The sequence below is a fragment of the Xenopus tropicalis genome, chromosome 3, assembly GCF_000004195.4.
Source record: "Xenopus tropicalis strain Nigerian chromosome 3, UCB_Xtro_10.0, whole genome shotgun sequence".
NCBI lineage: Eukaryota > Metazoa > Chordata > Amphibia > Anura > Pipidae > Xenopus > Xenopus tropicalis.
The window spans coordinates 59,054,501-59,076,505 of record NC_030679.2 but is presented as its reverse complement, the minus strand read 5'-3'; the positions used below and the strand labels follow the sequence as shown (position 1 = coordinate 59,076,505).

Here is a 22,005-nt window from a genome sequence, read left to right as displayed (position 1 = left end):
GGGTCGTGGATGGGTGTTCAAGCACGACAATGACCCAAAACACACAGCAAAGGCAACAAAGGAGTGGCTCAAGAAGAAGCACATTAAGGTCATGGAGTGGCCTAGTCAGTCTCCGGACCTTAATCCAATAGAAAACCTATGGAGGGAGCTCAAGCTCAGAGTTGCACAGAGACAGCCTCGAAACCTTAGGGATTTAGAGATGATCTGCAAAGAGGAGTGGACCAACATTCCTCCTAAAATGTGCGCAAACTTGGTCATCAATTACAAGAAACGTTTGACCTCTGTGCTTGCAAACAAGGGTTTTTCCACTAAGTATTAAGTCTTTTTTTGTTAGAGGGTTCAAAAACTTATTTCACTCAATGAAATGCAAATCAGTTGCTATCTTTTATTTAAAGTTATTTTTTCGATTTTCCTTTTGATGTGCTATCTGCCACTGTTAAAATAAACCTACCATTGAAATGATACTGTTCTGAGACTTTTCATTTCTTTGTCATTGGACAAACTTACAAAATCAGTGAGGGGTCAAATAATTATTTCCTCCACTGTATAGTGACTTGTATACTATATTACTAGTTAATATTTCCCCATACCAGAGCCTTGGTCATCCCTTCTGTAGTAGAGTGTTGCCAACAACCAACTCTTTTTTTATTAATGCATAGATTGGCAGTGAGTACAAAACTTCAGCGAGGACAGCTGGGGCTCACAGACACAGTATTGTAAGGGTCAGGCATGCACAGTAGTACTAATTTACACAGCATTAATCCTACTGTCATTCAACTGAATTGATGTAATGAAAGCGAGAGGACAGTCGTGGCATGCACAGTAGCACTTAAAATCTCAACTGCCCTCTCCTCTTTCTAAAGTTTTGTACCTGACCATTCTTTGCTGCCACTGTCTGCAACACCACTAACCCCAAGATTGTGTAAGTGAAAACTTTCATTCTGGACATAATGCCAATGATCAATTTTTGATACATGATTCTGTTTAGAAAAGTATTTCTTCAGGTGGTAAGATTTTCCAGAAGGTGAACGTCTTTAAATATTCAGTATGCAGTAAAAGTCAAAACAACTGAATACTGTAACTTGTTTTAAGCAAAAGGAAAACAAAAATTGATGACATCATTTAACACAGTGGGTCCAAATCCATGGATCTAGCACTTCTGGTTTGTCAGCGATGCCTAGCCTGAATGCCAGTTAGTGTAAAATCTGGCATTAAAGGTGTAGTTCACCTGTAAATTAACTGTTAGGATGTTGACAGTAATATTCTGAGGCACATTGAAAAAAATTAAAAAACCTATTTTAAAATTAACTTTTTGTTCAGCAGATCTTTGGAATTGCAGCAGCTATCTGGATGCTTGGGTGCAATCAGGCAGCAGTTTAAACGAGAGGCTGGAAGATGAATAGGAAAGGGCCTGAATAGGAACATAAATAATACCTATTTATTCTCTATGATACCCCAATAAAAACCAGCTAGTTGGTCAGTTAGGGCGATTTGTGGGCTTAACTTATTTGGCTGTATGTCTGACACAGCAATGATTCCTGTATTATTAACTAATAATACTAAACAAAGTTTAGTCCTGAGAGGAGAATTTAGAGAGATATTGACACCTGAATTAAATATATTATAACATTGCCTTTGCATGAGCTTTATCATTTTGCTATAAAAGTACTACCTGATGCTTTTACATTACATATCTGATCAGCCATGTGACTCTATGAGGGGCTGCAGTATTTGTGCTGAAGTAGTTAATTAGCATTAGACGCTATAACTGAACCTATAGCAAACCAATAATTTAAAAATGATCAACAGGACCTATAGGTAACTTTGTATGTACATTAATATTTAAAAAAGTATTTTTTAATGTCAGTATCACTTTAAACCAAATAAACATGACAATCACTACTATAAATCCACTACACATGTGAGGGGGGGGGGGGGAAGGTATATTTAATATGGTGACAATATAAAAGAGATCTGTCAACATTATAACAAAACTTGTTTTCTATTAATATGTATTCTAACAATTTTGGCCTCCCAGGTAAATACCTCACCGGTCATCAACTTTTATTACACTCATCTTGTTACTCACTTCTACAGGCATGTTAAAAGACATCTTAAAGTTGAACTGTGGTAGATACCAAGCAGCCTACATCTATTTTCTGTGAGGAGCCTGTGTGTCTCATTGGTATACTTGTAGTTTACAGAAGTGTTATTATAACACAAAATAATTATTTTCAGTGCAGAACCCAACTCATACCAAATTTTTAAACAAGAACAAATTAATCTAGTGGTAATACATGTTCTGCAACTTCAGTACACTTTTAATTAAATCTGGACTATGCTTTAATTTTGAGATAGCATCATAACTAACAAGCTATGCAGGAAAAAAATAAAACTCACTCCTAAAAAGTTCTAGGCTCCCCCAAACCACCTATTTATTTAGTCCTAAAACGCAATGCAAAAAAATAAAATAAATAAAAAGGTCAAGAAAGCCGATGGCTTCTGGCAGCTACAATCTCTAAATTGTTCCAGCTCTGCGGCACTTACACACATTTGGCACGCAGCAAGTTTAAGGCCTGAATGTTTAAATAAGGCTAGAAAACACAGAGTCTCACTTATTCATGGCCATTGGGAAGGTTTCACATCTTGTAGCACATGAAAAGCTTGCATTCTTTTCTGCTCCTGGGATATATCCAAAGCCTGACATTTTGAAGGAGTCCTTGGTGTTTCAGATGGAAGGGGCAGGTATAAAGTCTGTTTTCACCTATCAGAATTGTGAGATAAATGAAGACCTGCATGGCTATTTTCAAGATAAATATACAGCTGAAAGACCTGAAAGACTATGAGGTAATGTGAATAAATAAAGGTCTGAAAAAAACAGTTTCCCTCTGTTTACATTGGTACATTTATATAGACTATAAAGGAGAGGAGTAGACAGATATCAATCTGATGTAGCAAATGCTACATATTTTAACGAGTTCTGTGTTAAATATTTCTTTAGCGAAATATGAACATGTTTTATATAAATCTTATATTTATTTTGTTGGTCTCCCCCCCCTTATTTACGAGTGCAGGGGGTGCTCAGGTACAAGCACATGCATATTATTAGGGAATTCAAAAGCTGCTTTAGGTTGCTGGTGGGTTTTGAAGAAAATTACTTAGAAAACTACAACATTGTAGCAATCTACATTCTAGTGCTGTACAAATTTGCCTATACAGGAATGGAATTCCTTATCCAGAAACCAGTTATCGAAAAGGATCCAAATTACTAGGCCAACTACCAAAGACAACATTTTAAGAAAATAATCCGACTTTTTAATTTCCGTTATCTGTCTAATAAAGCAACTTGATGGTAACTAAGTTGTATAATTCCATATTGGTGGCAAAACAATCCAATTGTCTTTATTTTATTTTAGTAAACTTGGGGCTTTTTTCCACTATATGGATCTGCATACCTTATCTGGAAAACTCCAGGTCCCAAGCAAGCTTGATAAATGATCCCATACCTGTATTTTTTTTCCTTACATAGTGGCGACATTCAACACAAACAGAAAGTATGAGGAAGATAAGAGATTTCTAAATACAAATTAAATACAAGTTTAAAAACAAACATTGTGTTCACCACTGAGACCTTTAATTGAAATTTCTCAAAATGCAAATAGGGAAAACGAGGGCCCTTTTGCACTGTTGCCCTGGATGTTTCTATTAGCTTCTAAAGAACAACAATTATGTCACAAAGAATTATGGAGTATATTAATTCAAAAGGTGAACAGCTTGGTATGGCAAAACAACAGAATGTGTCCATAAATGTATGGCCCCTCAGGCTGCACAAAATTCACCAGTGTGTGTCAGCATTTACTAGTTAGACATCCATTTATGTTTAGCCTATAGAAACAAGCTAAATAGGCCATCAACTTGCACACCAGCATGCCCCAGCCCACATTAAATCACACTAGGTAAATTGAGTTCCAGTGCAATTACCCAGAACACACAGAATTTCACTTTCACTATTTAATTTTTAAAAGACTGACCAACAGTTGCACTTTTGCATAACTTTCCTTTGCATTCAGACTGTCCAGCTAAATATTTCTGTATCACCTTTCAAAGTATAAAAAAAACTATGTTAACAAGAAGTCAGGATTACTATCCTGAACTCAAAGAGCACATCTAACCAAAAACAGTCGCTTAAGGCAACGTCACACATAGTACTTTGTATGCAGGCAGAGAAACAGCCCTGTGTGTGGCAGTAGCCTTAAGGGCAGTTACCCATGATAAATCTTCACTATTGCGGGCGACATCTCCCTGTGGGACATTATCCTAAAGGCGAAGACGCAGTTAGTTAGTAGCAGCTACTTGTCACGGTACAAAACACCAGAAAATACCCTGCAAAAGGCAAAACTGAGAATTGTTTCTGCTAAAACACACGTAGACACAATTATCAGTAGATGATCAGAATTGTCTATTTTTGTAGCAGTGACAAGTAGCTTATTGTCACTTGCATGGGGCCTCCAAACATTCTATCTGATCGATATCTGGCCAAAATCCAGCACAAATCTGCCAGGCAGGTTAAAATATACTGTTTGCCAAGGACCACATGGGTGTATGAATGAGGTTCTTGCCTGGCAGGTTTTTGTAGGCCCAGTGTATTAAAGTATGTCCAGCTTAAAGGGAAAGGATAAAGATCTGCCTTGTAGCAGGTTGCAAGGGATGAGAGATTTTGTCTCAGATACCATTGGTATGGTCAGGGGGACACTTTCCCATGATGACGCAAACAAGGCATTTTTAGCTGGTGGAGAAGTGGCAGAATTCTGCCAAGAAGCCTGTCAATATTAATGGAAACTGCCAGTCACCAGCAGGGAGAGTTAGCCTAAAAACATCAGTTTTGGGTGCTTCCCAATGTTCTACTGTGCTCCATAAGCCACAAAAAAAGCATAACATAAAGAACATCATAAAAAAAATAAGTAACATATGTACATTACTGAAATACACAAAATAATTTTTAAAAGACCTATAATAATATTCTCTTAAAATGTGTTTGTTTGTTTTTTTAGAAATAACTGCAGCTTTTTGACTCAAGAATGAAAAGAGGCTTTATTCAGGGAGAAGACTGGGGGTTCTAATGCTGTTTCAAAAATGCTATGAATGCACAGCATGGATATTCCAGCTTTATCTTTGTTCTTTCATATACAAAAGTAGTGAACATCTTTTTTTAACTTGTGTTCTTTTTGTAACATCTGTACAATCTAGTACTCACAAAATTATTATTCTAGAAGATAGTACCTTAAAACATGATTTTATTAAAGTAAACATATCTAAGTTAATGCCAAAATGATATTTTGCAATATCATAGAATTTGCAATTGGTACTTTTATTTTGGGGCTTTTGGATTAATTTTTAGCAGCATTCCAGACTGGAATTTGGGCAGCTATTTGGTCACCTAATCAAATTTACTCTAGCGACTTCAGTGGATTGAATGAGAGACTGGAAGATGAACAGAAGAGTGCCTAAACATCAGGATAAGTAATAAAAAGTAAAAATAACCATACAGTTGCAGCCTCACAGAGCAATATTTTTCACTACAGGTGTCAGTGCATCCCATCTGAAAGCTGGAAAGAGGCAGAAGAGGATGGCAAATAGTCACAACTGAGAGAAGATATTATTTATAAGCCAAAATTTCAGTTGCATGCCAGATTTGCAAACAAATTAACTAAAATGATCAAACAACTGGAAATGTACCACATTCTGCAACAAAGATGTTAGAAAACAATAATTATAAAACAAACACACAAACATCAAAACAAAGTCGCTCAGCAGAAACATTTGGTAAACATAAAAAATATACATCTAAGACTATAGAAAAAATGCCCACATTCTTCTGGGGCTAAACGGAGTTCACAACCTTTTCACCAGCTAACCAAAGTAAGATTCATTTATACACATGTAGTGCTTGGCCATTGCCAATCCCAGGATTGAATGGCATATCCTCCCAAATCCCTCTTGGTTTTAAAAATAGTAGAGAAAAGCCAAACAATCTGCAGACAAATGAAAATATGACCGAGCCATACTGGAATTTTCCCTTTTGTTTAATTGCACTGTAAACGAGATATAGGCATCAATATTTAATGTTCTGCAGCAACAAGAACACCAAAAGTTCTCTATCCCCATTGTAGATTGTCAAAATAAGATATCCATATTTGCAGGGAACAACAAAATATGTATTGCTGTAAAATCAAAGCTTGGCATTTGCTCAATTCAGAAAGTCTAATAAGGTAATGTAACATTCATAGTTTCCTTTCGCTACTAGCCCAAGCAAAGCTAAATAAATGCAATCTACTAACTGGTTGCTGTGGGTTATTAGTAGTAGTAAACTCTGCATTACATTACATTATCCCCTAAAACACTGGGGGGGTGTCAGCAGAAAAATGGTCTATTCTGGGTAAAAACATTCAATAGAAAAAGTAAAGAATGGCATGTTTAATTAATAATTCAGCATAGGATTTATTTATATATTCACAAAGTCAGCAGCCATGCCGCCAGCAAGATTTTAACTCTGAACTACCTCCATAACTAGAAAAACACTTGCCAAGAATCAGCCCCTCTGCTCTCAAAATCTTTAAAGGAGAAGGAAAGGCAAAGTCACTTGGGGGTGCCAAAATGTTAGGCACCCCCAAGTGACTTAAATCGCCTACCTTCTACCCCGGGCTGGTGCCCCTGTTCGGAGAGAACAGCACCAGCCCGGGGTAGCTGCAGCGCTTCCTCCTTCCTGTTCGCTCGCAGGTACCCCAGGCTGGTACTGTTTTCTCCTAACAGGGGCACCAGCCCGGGGTACAAGGTAAGCTATTAAAGTCACTTGGGGGTGCCTAACATTTTGGCACCCCCAAGTGACTTAGCCTTTCCTTGTCCCTTAAGCATTGAATCCGCCCTGGGTGCAGGCACACGCAGCATATTTCTGCCTCAAACTGCATACTTGAGCAGTTTCAGACAGAAATACACTGTGTGTGCCTGCCCCCGGTGGATTAAATGCTTCTGGGTGCAGGCAAAACTTAAAGATTTTTAGAGCAGAGGGGCTGATTCTCAGCAAGTGTTTATCAGCTTGCGAAGGATCACCCCGTGACGCATTACCCTAAACATAATACGAATAGATAACAGGTACAAGGATAATTAAGGCCTCCCTCACATATAAAAAGGCACTAGATCAAGAAAATATAGCTATAAGAATCCTGCACGCTAAGGGATTGTACTGACGAGTTTTGCGCAGAATTCTGCATTCCACCTCAGTTCCGAGTTTACACGCGCCTTTGTGAGTAAAGCCCCATAAGGAAGAATGCTTGCGTTTCTTCACAGACCCAACCACTCGTCCTAAATAAAACACAGTCCTAAATAAAATATAACTTGTACTTGCAAAAAACAGGTCTTTTTTAGAAAAATTATTTTATACATAATTTTGTCAACTAGTGCCCACAAAATCATTCATATTAAACATTATGTCGGACAAAACTAAGTAAATACCACCCAGCAATACTGCAAAACGAGAATACAGAAAGACATAACCAGGAGACCCAGACTTTTCAGCAACAAGCCTTTCAGAATTCCCCTTGATAACAGCTTATTGCCTAAACATCGGGGTGATTCTAACTGGCTTGTTACCTGCTTTCCTATATGCTTATTTTGCACTATTGCTGGGTGGCATGAACTTAAAAGAACACTGTTCTATATTGACTAAATTATATATGAAATAAATTAAAATAATTTTTCGATAAAAATTAGTTTTTGTAAGTGCTACTTGTGTTTTAATTAAAGTGCAGGTTTCATGTTGCTATACTGAGATTACACACACGCAGGCAGATAAGATGCCGACTCAGTCTCAAGGGGCTGAACTGGCAACTACAACCTGCCCATGGATGGCCACCTTTAAGACTATGATGTGATAGCCCTTGGTCTAGGAGGAGGGCAGTGATGTTGGAATTTAGAAGGAAGTGGGGCGAATGAAGTTTTGGATTAGTTGTTTAAAACTAACATTATGAAAACATGTCCCAGGCAGCCTACACCATGCAATAAAATAATTACCTAACATTTATGTATTTTTCATTTGTTGTGCATATTAAATATACATTACAATTATTATAATTAAGAATTACCATTAAAAGATGATAGTCATACTGTGTATTTGCCATAAAGGTATTTCAGACACAATAAGCTGTTTGTCCATATTTTGCTTTTGAACATATATAGGTAATGAATATCATATTTTAAAATAGTTTCTAAAAAAAAAAAAAAGGTTCTCTGACCAGAATTTAAAAACATTCAATTTCAAGCAACTTTCCCATATAAATCAATTAAAATTCAGTTTTTTAAGGTTACTTATATGTATATAAAATTGGTACTGAGAACAAAGTATGTTTACATTCTCTGCTCTGTCTCTCTACTGTCTCTCATTGCTAAAACAATATAACATAAGACAGCTGATTAACAGAAGGAGAACTGCCTTCTGCTACACTGTTCCTGGGATTCTGAAACAGAAGTGAAAGGAATACTGGCTTCAATTATATTTATAAATAACTGTAGAACAACTGAACAAGCATTAATTGGGTATTCGAAAAGATTACATTTCCTTTCATTATGTAAAAAGGGGTTCAAGGGGCTGCAGATCCCCCTTTGTCTGAAAGAAAGTTAGCACCTTGTAGCATGACAGTAAGGGCCAACAAACTTCAGGTTCTTCAGACACATCCAACTCTCAGAGAAAGTTGGGTGCTGCATCTAACTACCGCTGAAAGGATAGCCACCCCAAAAGTGACTATATGCCGACTATAAAATGCCTTATTACAAGGTAACAGTGATTTGCCACCAGGAGAAAGTGCTCTGCCTTACAACAACACTGCTTGAGTGAAGCATTCGGCGCACGGCGGTACTAGTGATCTTAAATTCGCTCCTCTCCAGCGCAACAAACTACACATCCCGACAACCCCTCTGAAATAAATGCAGAGACTGGACGTGATGCGAAATAAAGCTGCCGGAGAGCCGTACGCCAAAACTCCATATGAAAAGGTGGTTTGTCACGGTATAAAAACAATGCTTTCGGTGTAAAGATGAACTTACAAACGCCACACATCCACACACGGACACCCCACTCCCACGAACAACGATCACATCAGGGTGCTGGGCAAACCTGGCGATCCCAAACCGCCGTGCTTTACAGATAAGCGGATCAGATGTAGATGATGTGGATCTTTAGTGGGAGTTCCGTGGCCGCGAATGAGCCGTGCAGTAAAGGCTGAGAGAATAGCAAACAATTCTTTCGCTTCAATAAAGTTACTCACGGCTTTCTATGTCGTTCCGGCAGGGCTTCGCTCGGTCCCGGGTTGCACTCAGACCCCGGGCTCCAGGCCGCCAGCTGGGCCGAGGCTTCTGGTTGTGCGCAGCTTCCCCCGGGACTACTGCTTCCGGGTCACGCGGCCAAAGGAGCGCGCACAGGACTTTTGTGAGACAGCGGGGGCGCGCCTTAAAAGAGCTTTTTTTTTTTTTAAGTTGACGTCAGCAGAGCGGTGAGGGTGAGCTACAGTGCAGGGTTACTATGGCGGTGTTTGAAGCTCAAGTTAGGGGTATATCTATCAAACGGTGAAGAAAGCTGCCTATCATTCGCCCCATAAACATTTCGCGTCTTTATTAAGACAAAAGTGTTTACTTTCCAAACACTTCTTCAGTTGGAATCAGACAATAGCAGAGATAAAGTTCTTTTTATTTCATCTCTACTTTTTATCGCTGACCCTTTTCCTAACATTGAAGTTGACAGTTTCCCTTTTCACCTAAAGCAGCAGTGTGTATATATATATATATATATATATATACATACATACATACATACATACATACACACACACACACACACATACATACACACACACACTATAGGGCAGATTTATCAATATGTGAGTTTAGGGGGCACATTCATTAAAGTACAACGGGTCTGATTACTAAAGATTAGTATTTTTTCTAAAGTTTAGAACTTTTGCATATTTTCTACAATATTTTTGTTAATTTGCACGACTTTTTTCATACCTTGCCACAATTAGTGGCACAAAATCGTACTTGTCGCAACAAGTATGAAAGTTTCGTAATTCATTCAAGCTTCGGTATTGTGACTTTCCTTGGGCCAGGTTGGAGCTGCCATTGAGTCCTATGGGAGGCTTCCAAAATCATGCACAGAAGGATCAAAGTCCATCCGTCGTTTACGATCGGATACAAAAATTTCATAACTTTTGGATTGTACCACAATATTTTCAGATCGTAACGTTTGTAACATTGCCGCACATCAGAAATTATCGTTAACTATAAGAATTTTCGCGAATCGTACTTTCAAACAATCTAAATTCATACATTGATAAATGAGCCCATATAAATTAATACATAGAAACTCACCCACATCCTATTCATTCCTATGGGATTTTAGAAGCATATTTATCAAATGGTGGGTTCTAACTTTCACCCATTGATAAATACACTTCAAAAGATCCCATAGGAATGAACAGAATGTGGATGCACCAATATCGAAATTAAAAAATCTTTCTTTTATTACACATTTAAAAATTATTCAAACCCCATTTACTGTATATTGCCTAACGCATTTCATGCTTACCCAGCACTTAGTCATAGGCTCCAAAGGTTAAAAACGGGTTACACATATATATACATAATACAGATCTCACCCCAATTAGTTAAACCAATCCGTGTGTGACACATCACTCACTCTTTAAATTTGAAAAGTTAACTATATCAAGTACAGATAGAATCAACTACCAGATAATAAAGTATACATAGCACAGGGTTAGTCATAAAAACATCATTATGTAAAGCATTGTCACGACACGAAGCAGGTTACATCAAAAGTAACATTCATGAGGTCCTTAGAAGATTTGGCCTGGTGCAACAATTCATTAAATGGGTCCGGTTGTTATACCTAAACCCCACAGCCAAGATCAGAACCCTTTGCCCTCTCTCTCTCGAGGGACTCGCCAAGGCTGCCTCTCTCCGACCTTATTTGCCCTCGCCATCGAACCCCTGGTCATACTGATACGCAACTCCCCCAGCATACAAAGCCTCACATATTCCAACATAACCGAAAAGGTATCATTATTTGCGGACAATATTTTAGTGTACCTAGCCAACCCCACCCAATCCCTCCCAGCGCTCCTCCAAGAGGTTAAAAACTTTGGCAAATTCTCTGGACTCAAAATCAAGTGGGACAAGTCCCAAGTATACGCCTTAGATCACACACCAACAGTCCCTCTCCCATCTGGTATAAAACTACAATGGGTCCAATCCTTTAAATATCTGCGTATCCGGGTTCACTCGGATCCCGCACAGTTTATCATGCTCATGGTGGACCAGTTGGCCCTGATGTTGAAAACCTTGGTAAAATTACCACTCACACTCTGGGTGCGCATGAATCTGCTGAAAATGATCTTTCTCCCCAAGTTTGTGTAGATATTCCACGCCACACCATACCCCCTCCCACGCTCATTTTTCCCCAGGCTCAATACGCTAATAATACCATACGTATGGGCAAACAAAACATTGCGCATCTCATGGCAACAGTTAGCAGCACCACTACAACAAGGAGGTCTAGCCCTCCCACACCTTTTTTCTCTACTACCTGGCTTCCCAAATATCATACTTACACTGGCAATTCTGCCCCGACCCATACAACCCCAATACATGCCTCCCTCCTCAACTCCATGGAAGGCTTGAGCAACTTCCCTTACAGACACATCAATGATGGGGGCGCTATACCCGGCACTTTCAAGACCCCCCACAAAGCCTGGGCAGTGGCACTCAAACTCACAGGTCACCTACTACCCCCACCTATCCCCCCCACATGCCCCTATGGGGAAACTCCCTACTTCCCCACCTCAAAAACCTTCCCGACTTTGTAATCTGGCCCTGACTGGGGATCAAGAAACTAGGAGACCTGGCCCAAGGCGCACAGTTCCCCACGCACCAAGAGCTGCGTGACAAAGAACCCCAAGTGTACCTGCACCTATTTAGATATCTACAGCTCAGACATGCCTTTCAGGCCCAGTTTAAACCCTCACCCCAACCCTGGTCTCCTTGAACCTAGAGGCAGCACTCCGCTAACCCATATAAAAAAAGCTCCTATCCAGGATCAACGGACACCTCCTGGAAACCAATGCCAAACCGTTTGAGCGTTCCTGCAACTTGTGGACCACCTCAATTCCTAGTCTAACGCTAGAACAGTGTCAGGAAGCCACAGAAAGCTGCTATGTATTTCTTATCTACTTACGGGATAGGCTGATCCAGTATAAGGTTTTGCATCAATTGTACATTACACCCACTAAACTCTACAGGTTTGGCAAAGCACAAACCGACCACTGTCCAAGGTGCAAATCCCCCCAAGCGGATTTTCTCCACTTAATGTGGAGCTGTCCCCCCATCTGCAGTGATGGATACTATATCAACAGAGCTAGCGCTACCCAAAGTGATCGATCCAACAACCTGCTTCCTAGGCATGGTGGAGGACATACCCCCACTAACGCAGTCAGGGCAAGATCCCTCACATTTTATGCAAAGAAAGCAGTCATAATGAGGTGGATGGGTAATAGTGTTCCCACACTTGAATTCTGGCAACAACTTAGAAATGCTGCCCTACCCCTCATAAAGCTAACCTATGAGACCAGAGGGGCACAGGGGAAATTTGAAAAAATTTGGGGTATGTAGTGCGAGTCTCTAACCACATAGAACTGGGGCCATACCAAACCCAACACTACGCAACAGGGCCACTCTGAACACCACAGTTCCGTTCAACTAACCTGAAATTGTGAAACTGAACTATGTACCAAATATCCATGTCTAGTTATGTAACCTGCTTTTATTTCATTTTGCTATTCTTTACTTTACTGTTATAAATAAAAGAAAAATAAACCTTTAAAAAAAAACTCATCCCCAAAGTTATACGTGTATGTAAGTAAAAAAATCCAGAACACTTCTCTCTTATGTAACAGTGTTTTCTCCTCCCCTCTTTCCAATTTTTATTCGTTCTATTGCCTGTATTGAGAAAAACTTTTTATCACTATTGTTGCATTCTGCAAAATGTCTAGTGACATTGATTTTGTTTGCATATTTAGTATTACTGATTTGATTAATGTGTTCTCTAATCCTATCCTTTAAACTTCTCATTGTACATCCAACATACTGTTTCTTACATTTTTGACACATTACTAAATAAATAACAGCTGTGCTATTGCAATTTATAAAGCTCTGTATCTTAGAACTTTTTTCAGTGACCGATGACGGGAATTCCTTGGAGACCTCTAGATGTTCACAGGTAACACAATGACGGCTCCAGCACTTGAAACAACCTTTTAGATCTAAAAAGTGTTTTTGCTCAACAGTTTTATGTGTGAATAAACTGGGGGATAACAAATCCCTTAAAGCACGGGATGAAAACGCAAAGTGCTACATGTGCCTGCACCCGAGCGTATTCCATTCATTCGGGTGCAGGCACAAGTAGCAGGCGTAGGGCTGAATTTTCACCAATCGTTTTTCCGCTTGCCAAAAATATCAGCCCTACGCCATGTGTGGCATCAGCCTAAACTGTTCTAATTTAATACATTAGTTCACACATTTCTTATCACTTGTTCTGCTGAGCACAATCTTTGAGTTTTATTAAAGGAAGCTGTTATAACACTATTTAATGGCATAAGGTGTGAAGACAACAATGGTGTGAAGACATACCAGACTTAGAGGAAGAGATGTGGAAAGATGCCCTATATTAGGTACCCAAATAACCATCTCTAGTAGAGATAGATACGTACAGATTAAGTTCCTTAGTATCTTACCCCACAAAGAGTGGCTAGAATATACCCTGGGGCCTTTTACCATGTCTTTTGGGAATGCCCAGTAATAAAGGGATTTTGGAGGGAGGTTCTTAGCTAGGCTGAGTCGGCACTAGCACTTCCCAATATTTTGTCACCTAGTCTGTCAAAAAGGCATTATTAGTACATTGGAAATCTACAGGCCCACCCTCGCTGAACCTCTGGAAAAAGCCTATTGACTCTTTACCAAAACAGAAACTGGTATATCAAGCCACGCGGATGCCCAGACAAATTCGAGGCCATATGGCATACCTCCCAGCTGCACTGGAGCTAAAAAAGATACAAATTTAATTAAAAGTAGCATTTGGCAGAGAGCCCAGAAATCTTAACGAGCGTCACCTGCACTTAGAAACATTGTTTTTCCCTTTTAATTAAATTAGTGGGCTTTTGGCAGAGAGCCAAAAAGGTAGAAGCCCCCCCCCCCTGCACTGAGATACAATTGTAACGAATAAGCTAAACAGGTCTCTTGGGGGAACTGAGACTTGCAGCTTAAAGGGCAATTTCACCTTTTTCAGCAAAACTGTAATAACACATAAAACAGGACACCAAAACCCCCAGAAATGTGTTCAAACTTTAAATAAAAGTGTTGTAAAAGCTTCAAATAAATCTTCCTTGACACCTATTATGGCTTCAATTTCGTGTATAATATGGCTTCACCAGAAAGGTATTGACTATTTAAAAAATAACAGCGTGTACTAGCCAGGCCAATTGATCTTTAAAAAAGAGGCTTATAAGTTACTTAGGCTTTCTTTAGTTTTAGCTTGCTTCTTAGGGAGTAAAGTTGTATATAAGGGCAGGGGTACACGGGGAGATTAGTTGCGCTGCAACAAATCTCTGTTGTCGCGGGCGACTAATCTCCCCGCAGTTCCATGTCACCTGCTAGAATTTAAATCGCCCGTGGGATGGCATATGTGTTGCTGTGATGTCCTGTAGTTGGCCGAAGTTTCGTCTGAAGCTCTAAAGCTGCTCCTTCACTCCCCGCTTGTTCCCCAGCCCCTAGGCAATGAGCAGAGGGGGGAAAACAAATGGCCCCTGGCCCCCAGCGCCTCCCATTAATCTGGGAAAGAAGACGGTCCTCCGGTTCCTGCATGCCCTCCAGCTCCAGGTTAGTGTGAAACAACAAACAAACGCACACTTATTTCACTAATACACACTTATACTTAAACACACACACATAACATAGATTTTGGGGGTTTCACACATTCACAGCACTCAAACTTACTTGCACACACATGCACACAACATGCATTTTGCCAAATGTATTTTTTTTTATCACATCAGATTTTTTTTGCCTGAAAAAATATTTTATTGACATTGCAGATAGTGTATTCGCCAACTGTACTGTGCAATACCTTTTATATGTTATTTTGGTGATTATATTACATTTTTAGTAATTCTGGTACATTTTTTGCCATTTTATTGTATTTTCAGTTCTGCATAGGCGTTGTTCGCTTGATTTTTTCCATAAAACTTATTTGGTCAAGCCAATATATTCAAACTGTGATCCTGACTGCAGATTTCACTAGACGGAAATAAATAATTGATTTTAGTGGTTTTAATGCTATGTGGGAGATACGGTGCTTGAAAGTGGAAGCTTTGAAGTAGGAATGTACTGAATCCACTTTTTTGGATTCTGCCGAATACCAAACTGAATCCAAATCTTAATTAGTGGAAAAATGTTCAACTTTTGTGTTTACATGTTCCGTGTTTACCACCAGTTTTATGAAAGCATTTTGAATCCATAGCTTGGAGAAGAAAGGCATGGGTGCCCATTTTGAAAAAAAATATATGGTTTTTGTACAAAAAACATTTTTTTTAATTAATAATCCTATTTGTTTAACTTTTTTTTTCTTTGCACGCTTCACAGAAGCTCACTATATACTGCATATATATATATATATAGACTATAAATGAAACAGTTTAAGGCTGATTAGTAATTCATTCAGATTCACATTATATGGCAGCTCTGAAACCAGTGTCATTTGCATCAGAATTTAATAATCAGACCTGTAGCATCAGTTTATATGATAGGCCAGCCCTGATTTTCTGCTTGATAATTTGCAACAAACCGTAGGCTTAGCTTCTCAACAGCTGATCAGAGCTCACTGAGCATGTGCACTGTCCAGAACAGAATCCAAGATGAGAGGCGCCTGTGACAACTGTAAAGATCTATTCTATATCAATACTACTATAGAGATGCTGAAACTTTAAGCCAGTGCTGTCAGTTTATTATATATGACATTTCTAGCCATAATCATCTTAAGGGTTTAGTTCTTCTTTAGGTAGTTCATTAAAGTTCAGGGTTGGAAATCTAACAAAAAAGAGCAATAGACATAAACAAGTATATGTGATTGTGACACCCACAATAAAAGCAAATGTAAAATACTATACTGAACCCATAAAACCCATTACCAAAGCTTAAACTTAAAAATGCAAAAAAGTGTTATAAATGTAAAAATTGTGATTCTGGAAATTTCATTTTTGGTTCTATAAAAAGCCATTAAAATTATTAGGCTGCGAACCATTGACAGTGGACAGACTAATTTTTCTTTTGGAACCTGCATAATATAAGTGATTTAAAGCTTGTTGAAGTTATACTATGACATAAGTAACTAATGTACTATTTCAATTTTGACTATAAATTAGTAACTCTGTTGTTAACAACTAAAAAGCTGTTAGAATATACTAGTGCATTAAAGGAGCTTTTATATTTTACTACACTATCCCGAGTACTTGATTTTTTATATGTTTTAGTAAAAAACCCAGAGGAAAATAATATAAAAATAGCCTTGTGTGGCATCTAAAAGTGGTTGTATTAATATGAGCTATGAAACCTAGGATTTTGTCATTTTGCAGAATAAACAACATTTACAGAGCAATGACTTAGAAATGAGAGTGGCATTGTCACACTTAAATCTACCATCCAACTAGCTTTCATTTACAAAACAGCTTCAGAAATAAGATCTTGCAAGTTTTCAGAAAACCCACACCTACACAAACCTTGAGTACACAGATATCTAAAATACTAAATATTTCTGTGTATGACTAAAGGCAGACAGGTGTACTATGAACCAACTGGTGGAAAATGTAAACTGAGTATGACAAATGCTTAAATCATGAAGCATATTTACTTAAACATGCACAGACTTATGTGTATTAATACACAGAAAGTAAGGAATCTGTACAATGGAATATGTACCTCTATTGTTATTTGCAAAAATCTTATAAATCACTAAGAAACTGTTTGGCTTTATAAAATCCTGGTTTTAATAAAATTTGTGAAACTTAACTTCTACATACAACTTCTTCTTGTATGGCTGTGGTCTATACATCTTTGAGATACAAAATCTGATGTGAGGTGCAGAGTAAAATCATCAGGGGGCCATGTTGCAGCCTCTGGCCTCTACAACTCCATTACTTTTTTGTCTTAATGAGGAGTTGAGGTGATGGGGGCCAGGGAGTGTAGAGGGCCCAGTAAGGTCCAAATAAGCAGTTTTCATTTATCTTAGTAGAATAGGTCAACGTACCAATATTTTGCAAATGTAAATTAAATTTGCTCTGGGGCCCAGTGACATCTAGTTATGCCACTGGCTGTTGCCTAAGATGGGGGTGGTTAAGTAAAAGGTTATGATGTGGGGTTACAAAAATATGCCATGTAATGATGCCCTAACTGTCAGGCATTATGATGTGGTTGGACATTGGAGGGGAGGGTGCAGATAGCCTCCCTTGCATTGCTTGCCAAAGATCCTTGGCCCAGCTCTGGCTCCTTTTAAGCTAGTAAGTGATCAGTGATAGGCAGTGTCAGACTGTCCCACCAGTATACCAGGAAAACTTCCAGTGGAAAACTCCCTCCTGCTCCTAACCATTTGGCCTACTCAGTGCCGGGCCAAGGCACCAGGCAACCTGGTCGGCTTCCCCCCCCCCTCGTGTGCAGGCAGTGGGGTTGCCGGGGTGACTGCAGTGAGGGGGGAAAGTGCCCGGAACTAGGGGTAGGTGAAAGTAGAGGTACCTGCCTGGTGCCACCCCACATTTGCACCCTAGGCAGGTGCCTCTTCTGCCTACCCCTAGTTCCGGCCCTCGGCCTACTACATAGTTATTACCTATTTCAAAATGGGAACAAAGAGGAAAAATAGATGGAAGGATAGATGCTAGCATGCAAGTAAAAGTAATAGGAGAATAAAGATGAGTGAGGAAAGGAGGAAAAATATTTTGGAGAGTGGGCCCATGGTCTAAGGTTTTCTGGTGGGTCCCTGGGGTTCCAATCCAACACTGGTGATAAGAGCTTATCAGTATCAATTAAATAAAATACATTGTTATTAAGGGCTATGGCCAATGTATCATATTTAAGCTGGTTGAAAAGCACTTGAAATTGCTTTGTGTGACAATGGCTTGGATGGGTAACGTAAAATACTGGCCAGGGGGCAACCCTAATAACAAGGGATTAATTGGCCTTAACCAATGTTTCCTCTAAGCTATGCGCTCATATGTGCACACAAATATTGAGACCAACGCACATGATAAATTGTGGTGTACACAAAGAATTTTGTGTGAAAACACATAATTTTGTACTATGAACACCAGTTTTTTTAAAGTGTGGACACAGTTTAAAAAAACACACACAAAAAAAATTAGAGGGAACATTTGTCCAAACTGAGTACTCCTGGCAAATTCGTTCGAGTTGTGCTGTTGTGCTCAATTTTCTTAGGCACCTCTAGTAACTAAAGTCATTAAGATTTTTCCAGAACTGTGATCATATTCTTTAAAAAAATGAACTGGTCTGGGGTACTATGCTGCAAAGTGCAATGACACAATGGCACTGTTTTGCTTTGATCCAGGGTCCCCCTAAAGGTATGGTTTTATGCCACAAACCTTTGCACTGATTCACAAATCACAGCAACATTATATCAGAGCTTTGTCACACCAATTACTGCACATCTTACCATAAACCTTTTGCAGCAATGTATTATCAAGAACTAAAGGGCTCATTTATCATTATACACCTGGGCAAATTTGTACATGGGCAGTAACCCATAGCAACCAATCAGTGAATGGCTTTTTTTCAGCCTGATGCAGGTAGAAGGGTAAATGCAACAATGGGTTACTGCCCATGGGCAAATTTGCCCACTGTTTATAAATGATCCCCATAATGACACACATAAGGACCAACGGCACCAAAACACCTGTTATGAATGCGCGAATGTGAGCAAATGGCATGAAATAGTGGTGTTGTGGAAATTCCCACAAGTGCCATGTAATAAGGCAGCATTATGTCGAAGAAAGAACATTATAATACGCTATAAATCACTATGTATCACATGTCACATGCACCAGCAATTCAGATGTGATAATTTGTTTCATTAGATTACCATTTGTTCTAACATATCAGATCCTAATCTGAAAATGCAAATTCTGGTGTATTTGGCCAATACTGGCATGTAATAGGTGTGTGTGTGTGTGTGTGTTTTACAAGCGCATTAGTGTTTTCAATAGTATAGTACATAGTAACATAGTAAGTCAGGTTGAAAAGAGACTCATGGTCAACCACTTATGCCTATATATAACTATATATAACCTGCCTACCTGTTAGTTGATCCAGAGGAAGGCAAAAAAAACCCTTCCTGACACCAAGATGAAAATTGGACCAGTCCCTGGATTAACTTGTACTAAGAGCTATCTCCCATAACCCTGTATTCCCTCACTTGCTAAAAACCATCCAACCCCTTAATGTATCAGCCAGTACAACTGATTCAGGGAGAGAATTCCACAACTTCACAGCTCTCACTGTTAAAACAAAACAAAATAAAAAAAACCCATGTTGTCATAGGCCTTAGGGTAGTTTAAGTCAGGGGCACACAGGCTGCCGCTAAAAGATTACTTTGGTCACTGGGGTTGCCTCATATATTGGCACCCGTCTTTTACTTTACTTTTACTTGTCTTTTAAGTTTCTCTGTCATTGAACCTACCTGAAAATGTTGTATTTATTTCTGCCCTGTATTCATTTTGTGTATGTTGTAGCATGTTGCAGGCACATATATTTCTCAGCCAGCAGTACATTCCCACAGCCGTTTGGCTGTGTTTTGAGGGGGTGTTTTGTACTGCACCAGACAGTCTGCCTGGTGCAGAATTACACTGTCTCTGTCTGGAATTGTTTGGGCAGTCCCAGTGTTCACTGTGCAATAAGGATGCACCTTTTATGGTCTGATCCTGTCAGTAATATGTGTGTGTCTTGGCAGGTCTCTAGTGCTCTACAGTCTTTTAGTTCTGTTTACACATGCTGGCAAATAGTTCTTGTTAAGTAGCCTGGAGGTGTGGAATGAAGAAATACTCAGCATAATTCATCACTTTTGCTTACATTAGATTTTATGTTTGGCTTTCGCTTAGTGCATTATAGTTTGTAAAGTGAAATAATTGTCAAAGTGGACTTGTAGATTTTCTATTGGTGAGAAAAAAATGTTTGTCCAGCATACATATACAAAAGAACTGGTAAATCAGGTTGGTGAGCAATATTTCCTTAACCTTAAAGGATAGAATAAATGGATTTGCATTTAATTTCCAAGCATGGAGAATAAAACCAGAGATAGCTAAAGGCATTGGGTTACATTTAGAAAAATGGAACAAAGTGCGTAATATATAATACAGGTTCAAAGTGCAATGTTTTTGCGCTTTTACCCAAATCCAATTGGAGTGTGCCTCACTCTGGATGCAGCTCTTCCTGTGTTAACCAACACTGCACACACAAGAGGAGAGGTGGGTGGCACATGAGTACCCCTTACCTTGAGCATGACTGAGAACACTGCTCAAACTGGACAAAACACTGCTCTGCATTTAGCACCAGATCTTTAATCTAAAAATAAGCACAGTAGCGGCATTTAAAGAGCTAGCTGCAACCATTATTGCACTGATCTCTAAGGGTCCATAGAGCCCTTTAAATTGCACTTAGCTGTTAACAAATTGGCCCTTTTTTATGATATGTTGAAGATAATGTAACCCATGCTGTAACCTCTGTCCAGCAAGCATAAAAAGGCACAAGGCACACATATGCCTTGTGCATATGCACATATGCACACATGTGTACTAAAAACAGCATATGCATAAGGGGAGGTCCCAATTTGATGTGCATTATCGGGGAAGAACGGTGAATACACATTTATGTTTAAGTGTAATCTGTATCCTGTAACCACTGTATGCCAACTTTTATATACAATAAGCAACTTGGATGTTTGTTATGAAAATTTTCCAAAAATTAAAAAATTAAAAAAGAAAAATGGCAAAGAACTGAAAAATGACTTTGAATATGTAGTTGCTTAGTGGCTGTTTGTCTGACTTTTATCACTGTAGGAAAGAGTAGTGTCAGAAATGTGAAAGCCACCCTTTTCATTTTTTTTTCAGTTTTTTGTTAACTGCTGCCTGTTGTTATTTTACATCAGTATGTAAAGCCATAATAAGGTCACTTATTATGTGCACCAACCGTTATTGCCGATATGGTTTAAAATGCTGCTTCCCTGCTATACCCACAGCTAAGCAGTGCATATTTCTGTTTGATGATCATACCCATGGTTGGCCAAATAGTATTGATCTATTTGTATGGACGTAACCATACTAGGAATGCAGTTCATTTCAGGGCTGACAACAGGCTATATTTTAAGGTAGAGAAGGGTCACATAGAACTGTGTTTATCTGCCCCCTTCAAATATTACAAACATCTAGAGGGGTTAAGGTTTCCTATAAGTGATTAAGCAGTGTATTATATTCCACCGTGTGTGCTGTGGGAAATTTATTAGTGTTAGTTTGGGCAGGTTTAGCCTTCCCAATCCTTCATTAAAATCTGCCTATGACATTCACACACACTATGGTCAGTTATATCAATTAATATATATAATCTGCCTGTATATTTTCAGTGTGTGGGAGGAAATCTGATTACCCAGAGAGAACATACCTGTACAAACTCCTTGCAAATAGTGTTCAGGCTATAACTGAACTGAAAACCCCAGCACTGCAAGGCAAAAATGCAAACCACTGAGCCAGGGAGCATCATTCACATTTACCCATGCCCCAGTGGAGATAACAATGCAAGAGCACATACAGAGCATTGTTAAGCTGGCCATACACGCACCGA

General features: G+C 39.0%; 1 protein-coding gene across 2 annotated transcripts in view; it reads right to left on the bottom strand.

Moving 5' to 3' along the window:
* frs2 (fibroblast growth factor receptor substrate 2) overlaps window positions 1-9,361 on the bottom strand; it is a 34,315-nt gene extending 24,954 nt beyond the window's left edge. Inside the window, exon 1 of one of the 2 annotated variants that reach the window (NM_001134809.1) lies at window positions 9,318-9,361. The gene's annotated coding sequence lies outside the window, so the exon portion shown is untranslated. Of the gene's footprint in view, window positions 1-9,096; window positions 9,282-9,317 lie in introns of those variants that run through there. The other variant, XM_012958358.3, reaches the window with a different exon arrangement.
* Between the last annotated feature and the right edge of the window lie 12,644 nt (window positions 9,362-22,005).